An 8,592-nucleotide genomic window follows, 5' to 3' on the forward strand; every position below is an offset into this window, starting at 1 on the left:
AGAAAACTTTTAGAAGTAATAAATGAATACGGTAAAGTTGCAGGATACAAAATCAACATATAAAATTCAGTTGCATTTCTATACACTAACAACGAAGTAGCAGAAAGAGAAATTAAGAATACCATCCCATTTACAATTGCAACAAAAAGAATAAAATACCTAGGAATAAACTTAACCAAAGAGGTGAAAGATCTGTACACAGAAAACTATAAAACATTTCTGAAAGAAATTGAAGAAGACGCAAAGAAATGGAAAGATATTCCGTGCTCTTGGATTGGAAGAATTAACATAGTTAAGATGTCCATACTTCCTAAAGCCATCTATAGATTCAATGCAATCCCTATCAAAGTTCCAACAACATTTTTCACAGAAATAGAACAAAGAATCCTAAAATTTATATGGAACAACAAAAGACCCCGAATAGCTAAAGGAATCCTCAGAAAAGAGAACAAAGCTGGAGGTATCACACTCCCTGATTTCAAAATATACTACAAAGCTATAGTAACCAAAACAGCATGGTACTGGCACAAAAACAGACACACAGATCAATGGAATAGAATCGAAAGCCCAGAAATAAACCCACACATCTATGGACAGCTAATTTTTGACAAAGGAGTCAAGAACATACAATGGAGAAAAGAATGTCTCTTCAACAAATGGTGTTGGGAAAACTGGATAGCCACATGCAAAAAAATGAAAGAAGATCCTTACCTTACACCATACATAAAAATTAACTCCAAATGGATTAAAGACTTGAATGTAAGACCTGAAACTATGAAGCTTCTAGAAGAAAACATAGGCAGTACGCTCTTCAACATCTGTCTTAGCAACATATTTTCAAGCACCATGTCTGACCGGGCAAGAGAAACAAGAGAAAAAATAAACAAATGGGACTACATCAAACTAAAAAGCTTCTGCATAGCAAAGGAAACCATCAACAAAATGAAAAGACAACCTAACAATTGGGAGAAGATATCTGCAAACCATACATCTGATAAGGGGTTAATCTCCAAAATATATAAAGAACTCATGAATCTCAACAACAAAAAAACTAACAACCCAATTAAAAAGTGGGCAAAAGACCTGAACAGACATTTCTCCAAAGAAGATATACAGATGGCCAAGAGACACATAAAAAGTTGTTCAAAATCATTAACTATCAGGGAAATGCAAATCAAAACTACAATGAGATATCACCTCACACCCGTCAGAATGGCTATAATTAACAAGACAGGTAACCACATATGTTGGAGAGGATGTGGAGAGAAGGGAACTCTCATACACTGCTGCTGGGAGTGCAAACTGGTGCAGCCACTATGGAAAACAGTATGGAGATTCCTCAAAATATCAATGATAGAACTACCATATGATCCAGCTATTCCACTGTTGGGTATTTATCCAAAGAACTTGAAAACACCAATGCAAAAAGATACATGCACCCCTGTGTTCACTGCAGCATTATTCATAATAGCCAAGACTTGTAAGCAACCTAAGTGCCCATCGAGGGACGAATGGATAAAGAAGATGTGGTATATATACACAATGGAATACTACTCAGCCATAAGAAACGATGAAATCCAGCCATTTGTGACAACATGGATGGACATTGAGGGTATAATGCAAAGTGAAATAAGTCAGAGGGAGAAGGTCAAATACCATATTATCTCCTTCATTAAGTAGTAGATAACAATAATAAACAAACACATAGAGACAGAGATTGGATTGGTGGTTATCCGAGGGGAAGCAGGGAGGGAGGAGGGCGAAAGGGATAATTCGGCCCTTGTGTGTTATGATGGGTTGTAATTAGTATTTTGGTGGTGAACATGATGTAATCTACGCAGAAATAGAAGTATAATGATGTACACCTGAAATTTATACAATGTTATAAACCAATGTTACGCAATAAACAAAAAATTAAAAAAAAATGTACATTCTTTTCAAATTTGAGTTCTTTTCAAAAAAGGATCATGTATTACTTGTATAGAGTTATAAATTATACACATCACATTTTCTGAATTCAGTTCAAACTATGTGAGATTAATAACAAAAGAAAAATAAAGCTAAAAAAAATAAATCCAACTATCCAAAATACCCAGAAAAATAAAAGCACTTCTAAACATCTTTTGGGTCAAAGAGGAAGTGATTATGATAATTTTAGTCTATTTAGAAACTTACAAGTATGAGTTCCAAGAAAGACAGAGGAGTAAGAGCATACAGGAATATTTCACTATCCTGAAATGAAGAAAATCGAACACAAATAAGTAAAAATTTGAAGGGGGTATTTTCCCTAATTTGTAAACAGAACATTAAAAACAATCCCAAACTATCATCCAGATACAACGTTATTTGGACCAAATCAACAAAGGTCATAAGAAATTGACACACAGCAAATGTCCACAGACTTTTTCTAGAAAGGAACAGTTTGTTTTTCAGCCCAGATGCTCCAGACTGCAGCAACTCAACTCTGCAGTGTAATGTAAAAGTGTCACAGATAACAAGTAAACAAATGTGCGAGGCTCTGTTCCAACAAAACTTTATTTAGGGACACTATACCGTGGATTTTGTAAAATGTGTACCTCCCAAAATATTATCCTTATTTTGCCTTTTTTCAACCATTTAAAAATGTAAATATGTAAAAACCATTCATTGCTCTCCAAACATACAAAAAAAGGTAGAGAGACATGGTCTGTAGCTTGCCCATCCATGACAGAACTTTCTCTCTATCAAATATAAACAGTAAACGTAACAACTGTGGCCTGAGAGCCATGGGAAAACCACGAAATAACCTGTGATTACATGCCACAAAATAGTTTTTATTTTTTTTATTATTGTGTTTTTTTAATTACCGTGTTTTATTATTTTTTTACCACTTATCAAGATCTAATTGACATAGAGCATTGTATAAGTTTAAAGGGTATAATGTGGTGATTTGATATATGTATATATTGCAAAATGATTACCACAATAAGGTTAGTTAACAGGTCCATCACCTCACATAGTTACAATTGTGCATTTGTGTGTGGTGGGTGTGTGTATGTGTTGAGAACTTTTAGGATCTACTCTCTCAGCAAATTTCAAATATACAATACAGTACTGATACTATAGTAACCAAGCTGTATATTACATATCTAAGACATGTTTATCTTATAAATGGAAGTTTGTACCCTCTGACACCTTCACCCATTCCCCTCACCTCCCCCTGATCCAGGCAACCACTACTCTAATCTGTCTCTATGAGTTTTTTTTTTTAGATTACACACGAGATTGTACAGTATTTGTCTTTCTCTGTCTGATTTATTTCACAGAGCATAATGCCCTCAAGTTTCATCCATCTTGTCACAAATGGGAGAATTTCCTTTTTTTATGGTGGAATAATTAAATATACTATCACATTTTCTTTATCCATTTATCTGTTGATAGACACTTAGGTTGTTTCCATGTTTTGGCTATTGTGAATAATGCTGCAACGAACGTGGGAATGCAGATATCGCTTTAAGATCCTGTTTTCAATTCCTTTGGATGTACAGCCAGAACTAGGATTATTAGATCATATGGTAGCTCTATTTTTAATTTTTTGAAGACCCTCCATACTGTTTTCCATAGTGCTTGTATCCATTTACATTCCCACCACCAGTGTACAACAGTTTCCTTTTCTCCACATCCTCTTCAACACTTACCTCTTGTTTTTTTGATAACAGCCATTCTAACAAGTATGAGTTGACATATCATTGTGGTTTTGAATAGCACTTCCCTGATGAATAGTAATGTTGAGCACCTTTTCACATACCTGCTGGCCATTTGAATATCATCTTTGGAAAAATATCTACTTAGGTCCTTTGCCCATTTTTTAATCAGATTGTTTTATTGCTATTGAATTGTATGACTTCCTTATACATTTTGGATATTAACCTCTAGTCAAATAAGTGATTGCAAGTATTTTCTCCCATTCCACAGGTTGCCTTTTCATTTTGTTGATTGATTCTTTTGCTGTGTCGAAGCTTTTTAGTTTGATGTAGGCCTGCTTATTAATATTTGCTTTTGTTGCTTGTGCTTTTGGTGTCAATTGAAAAAAATCATTGTCAAGACCAAGGTCAAAGAGATTTTATTCTATGTTTTCTTCTAGGAGTTTCATGGTTTCAAGTCCTACATTTAAGTTTTTAATCCATTTCAAGTAAATTTTAGTGAGTGGTGTATGGTAGGGGTCTAGATTTATTCTTTTGCATTGAATATCCAGTTTTCCCAGTACCATTTATTAAAAAGACTATCGTTTCCCCATTGAATATTCTTGGTTCCCTTCTTAAATATTAGTTGACCATACATGCATCGGTTTATTCCTAGGCTCTCTGTTCTGTTTCATGACTATGTGTCTGTTGTTACTGCAGTATCATATTATTTTACTAAAGCTATTTTACTATAGCTTTGCAATAAAGATTGAAATTAGAAAGTGTGATGCCTCCAGCTTAGTTCTTCTTTTTCAGGATTGTTTGGCTCTTTACGGTTTTTTGTGCTTGCAAATGAATTTTAGGATTGATTTTTCTATTTCTACAAAAAATGCCATTGGAATCTTGATGGAGATTGCATTGAATCTATAGACGGCTTCAAGTAGTGTAGACATTATAACAATATTAATTCTCACAATTCATGAGCATGAAATATCTTTGATTTATTTGTGTCTTCAATATTGTTACTTTTCATTGTACAGATCTTTTACTTCCTTGGTTAAATTTATTACTAAGTATTTTATTGTTTTTGATGCTATTGTAAATGGGATAGTTTTCTTTCTTTTTCAGAGAATTTGTTGTTAGTGTATAGAAACACAACTGATTATTACATATTGCATTTGTAACCTGAAACTTTACTGAATTTGTTTACTTGTTCTAACAGATTTTTGGTGATGTCTTTAGGATTTTCTATATATAAGATCATGTAATATACAAACAGAGACTATTTTATTTGTTCCTTTCCTATTCGGATGCCTTTTATTTCTTTTTCTTGCCTGATTGCTCTAGCTAGACCTTCCAGTACTATGTTGAATAGCAGTGGTGAGAGTGGGCACCCTTGTCTTGTTCCTAATCTTAGAGAAAGAGTTTCAACTTTTCACCATTAAGTATGATGTTAACTCTGGACTTGTCATATTTGGCCTTTATTATGTTGAGGTATTTTCCTTCTATACCCAAGTTGTTGAGGGTTTTACCATGAATATATGTTGAATTTTGTCAAATGCTTTTTCTGCATCTATTGAGTTGATCAGATGATTTTTTTTTTTTTCGCTGAGGAAGATTCACCCTGAGCTAACATCTGTGCCAATCTTTCTCTATTTTTGTACGTGGGTCACCGCCACAGCATGGCTGATGACAAGTGGTGTAGGTTCATGCCCAGGAACCAAACCCGGACCACTGAAGCAGAGCATGCTGAACTTAACCACTAGACCATGGGGCCAGCCTCTGATCAGATGACTTTTACCTTTCATTCTGCTAATGTGGTTTATCACATTTATTGATTTGTGAATGATGAATCACCCTTGCATGTCAGGGATAAATCCTACTTGATCATGGTGTATGTTTCTCTTAATGTCTTGTTGAATTTAGTTTTCTAGTATTGTTGAGAATGTTTGCATGTATATTCATCAGGGATATTGGCCTGTAGTTTTCTTTTCTTGTAGTGTCCTTATCTGGCTTTGGTATTAGGATAATGGTAGCCTTGTAAAATGAGTTAGAGTGTGTTCCCTCATCTTTAGTTTTTTGGAAGAGATTGAGCAGGATTAGCATTAATTCTTCTTTGGATGTGTTGTAGAAATCACCAGTGAAACCATCTAGTCCTGGGTTTGTCTGCATTGGGAGGCTTTCAACTACTGTTCCAATCTCCTTACTTTTTATTGATCTGTTCAGATTTATATTTCCTTATGATTCAGTCTTGGTAGGTTGTACCTTTCAAGGAATTTATCCATTTCTTCTAGGTTCTCCAATTCATTGTTGTATAATTATTCATAGTAGCCTCATATGATCCTTTGAATTTCTGTGGCATCAGTTGTAAAGTCTCCTCTTTCATTTATAATTTTATTTATTTGGCCCTCTCTCTCTTGTTTTCTTGGTTAGTCTAGCTAAGGGTCTGTAAATGTTATTTATCTTTTCAAAGAACCAACTCTTAGTTTTGTTAGTCTTTTCTATTTTATTCTTATTCTCTATTTCTTTACTTTCTGCTCTAATCTTTTTCACTTCCTTCATTATCCCAACTTTGGGACTAGTTTGTTCTTCTTTTCCTGGTTCTCTGAGGTATAAAGTTAGGTTGTTTATTTCATATCTTTCTCTTTTCTTCATATATGTGTTTATCGCTTTAAACTTCTCTCTTAGAACTGCATTTGCTGCGTCCCATAAGGTTTGGTATGGTGTGTTTCCATTTTCATTTGTCTCATATTTATTTATTTTTTATTTCTCATTTGATATCTTCTTTGATACACTGGTCTTCAGGAAAGTATTATTTAACTTTTATATATTTGTTAACTTTCCAGCTTTCCTCCTGATATTGATTTTTAGTTTCATTCCATTGTGGTCGGAAAGATATTTGATATAGTATCTTCTTCTTGAATTTTTTGAGACTTGTTTTGTGGCTGAACATAGATCTATCCTAGAAAATGTTTTGTGTGTGCTGCCACTGTTTCCTTATTGATTCTCTGCCTGTATGATCTTTCCATTGTTGACAGTGGCATAATGAAGTCCCCAACTATTGCTGTCTTGCTGTTTTTTTCCCTCTCTTTAATTATGTTAGTATTTACTTTATATATTTATGTGCTCTAATACTGAGTTTATAAATATTTACAATTGTGACATCTTTAGGAACTAGACCCTATCATTATATAAGACCTTCTTTTTCTCTTTTGACCATTTTTAACTTAAAGTTTATTTAGTCTGATATAAGTATACCTACACATGTTTTCTATTGGTTACTACTGCTTGAAATACCTTTTTCCATCCCTTCACACTCAGTGTGTATATCCTTAAAGCTAAAGTGAGTCTCTTGTAGACAGCATAACATTGGATCTTGTTTTTTTAATCCATTAAGTGATTTTATGTCTTTTAATTGGCAAATTTAATTCATTTATATTTAAGGTAACCATTGATAGGTAAGGACTTACTATTGCCATTTTTAAAAATTATTTTCTGACTGTTTTGTAGACCCTTTGTTCCTTGCTTCCTCTCTTACTGTCTTCATTTATGATTTGATGACTTTTTTGTGGAAGTACGCTTTGACTCCTTTGTCATAATCTTTTGTGTGCCTACTACAGGTTTCTACAGGTTTTTCTTATGTGGTTACCATGTGGCTTACATAAAATATGTTGTATAAATATAGATAGATATATATAAAAATATATCAAATTTTATGCTGATAGCAACCTAACTTCAAAACATACAGAAACATTATACTTCTACTTCTCCCTCCCTCAAATTTTAGGTTCTTGATGTTCCAACTTATATCTTTTTTATATTACGTATTCCATAACAAATTATCATAGCTATGATTATTTTTAATGTTTGTTTTATAACTTTTAACCTAGAGTTGTAACTGATTTATGCATTACTAGTACAGTATTAGAGAATCCGACTTTGACTACATATTTGATATTACCAGTGAGTTTTACACATTCATATATTTTTATAATGTTAATTAACATCCTTTTATTTCACCTTGAAGAAGGCAAATCTAGTGGTGAATGACTCCTTCAGCTTTTGTTTGTTTGGGAAAGTCTTTATCCTTCCTTCATTTCTGAAAAACAACTTTGCTGGGTATGGTATTCTTGGTTTTCTTTCAGTATTTATAATATATCATCCCATACTCCCCTGGCCTACAAAGTTTATGTTGAGAAATCCATTGATAGTTTTATGGGGGCTCCCTTGTATAAGCCAAGTTGTTTTTCTCTCGATGCTTTTAAAATTCTCTCTTTGTCTTTGACTTTTGACAATTTAATTAGAATGAGTGTTGGTGCAGCCCTTTTCAGGTTCAAACTCTTTGGGGTCCTTTGGGCCTCAATCTGGATGTTCATATCTCTCCCCAGGTTTGAGATGTTTTTAGCCACCATTGCTTTAAGCAGACTTTCTCTTTCTCTTTTCCTTCTAGGAGTCTCAAAATTGTACATTGTTTCTTTTGTTAGTATCCCATAAGTCCCATAGGCTTTCTTCTTTCTTTCTCATTTCTTTATCTTTTCGCTCTTCTGTTTGGATAATTTCAAATATCCTATCTTCTAGACCATTGATTCTTTCTTTTGCTTAGTTAAGTCAGCTATTGAGGCTCTTTATTGAATTCTTCAGCCTAGTTATTGTATTCTTCAGCCCTAGGATTTCTTCCAGTTTGTTTGTTTGGAAGGTTTCTATTTCTTTGTTAAACTTATTTTTTCATACATTATTTTCCTAAATTTCATTTAGTTTTCTGTGTTTTTTCTTGCAGTTCATTGAAATTCCTTAAGAGGTTTCTTCTAAATTCTTTGTAGACAGTTCACAGATATCCATATCTTTCCAGTCAGTTGTTGGATCTTTATTAGTTTCCTTTGGGTACATCATGTTTACCTCTCTTCCAAACTTTACAGGTTTGCTTCAGCAG

The sequence above is a fragment of the Diceros bicornis genome, chromosome 12 (genome assembly GCF_020826845.1).
Source record: "Diceros bicornis minor isolate mBicDic1 chromosome 12, mDicBic1.mat.cur, whole genome shotgun sequence".
Classification (NCBI taxonomy): Eukaryota; Metazoa; Chordata; class Mammalia; order Perissodactyla; family Rhinocerotidae; genus Diceros; species Diceros bicornis.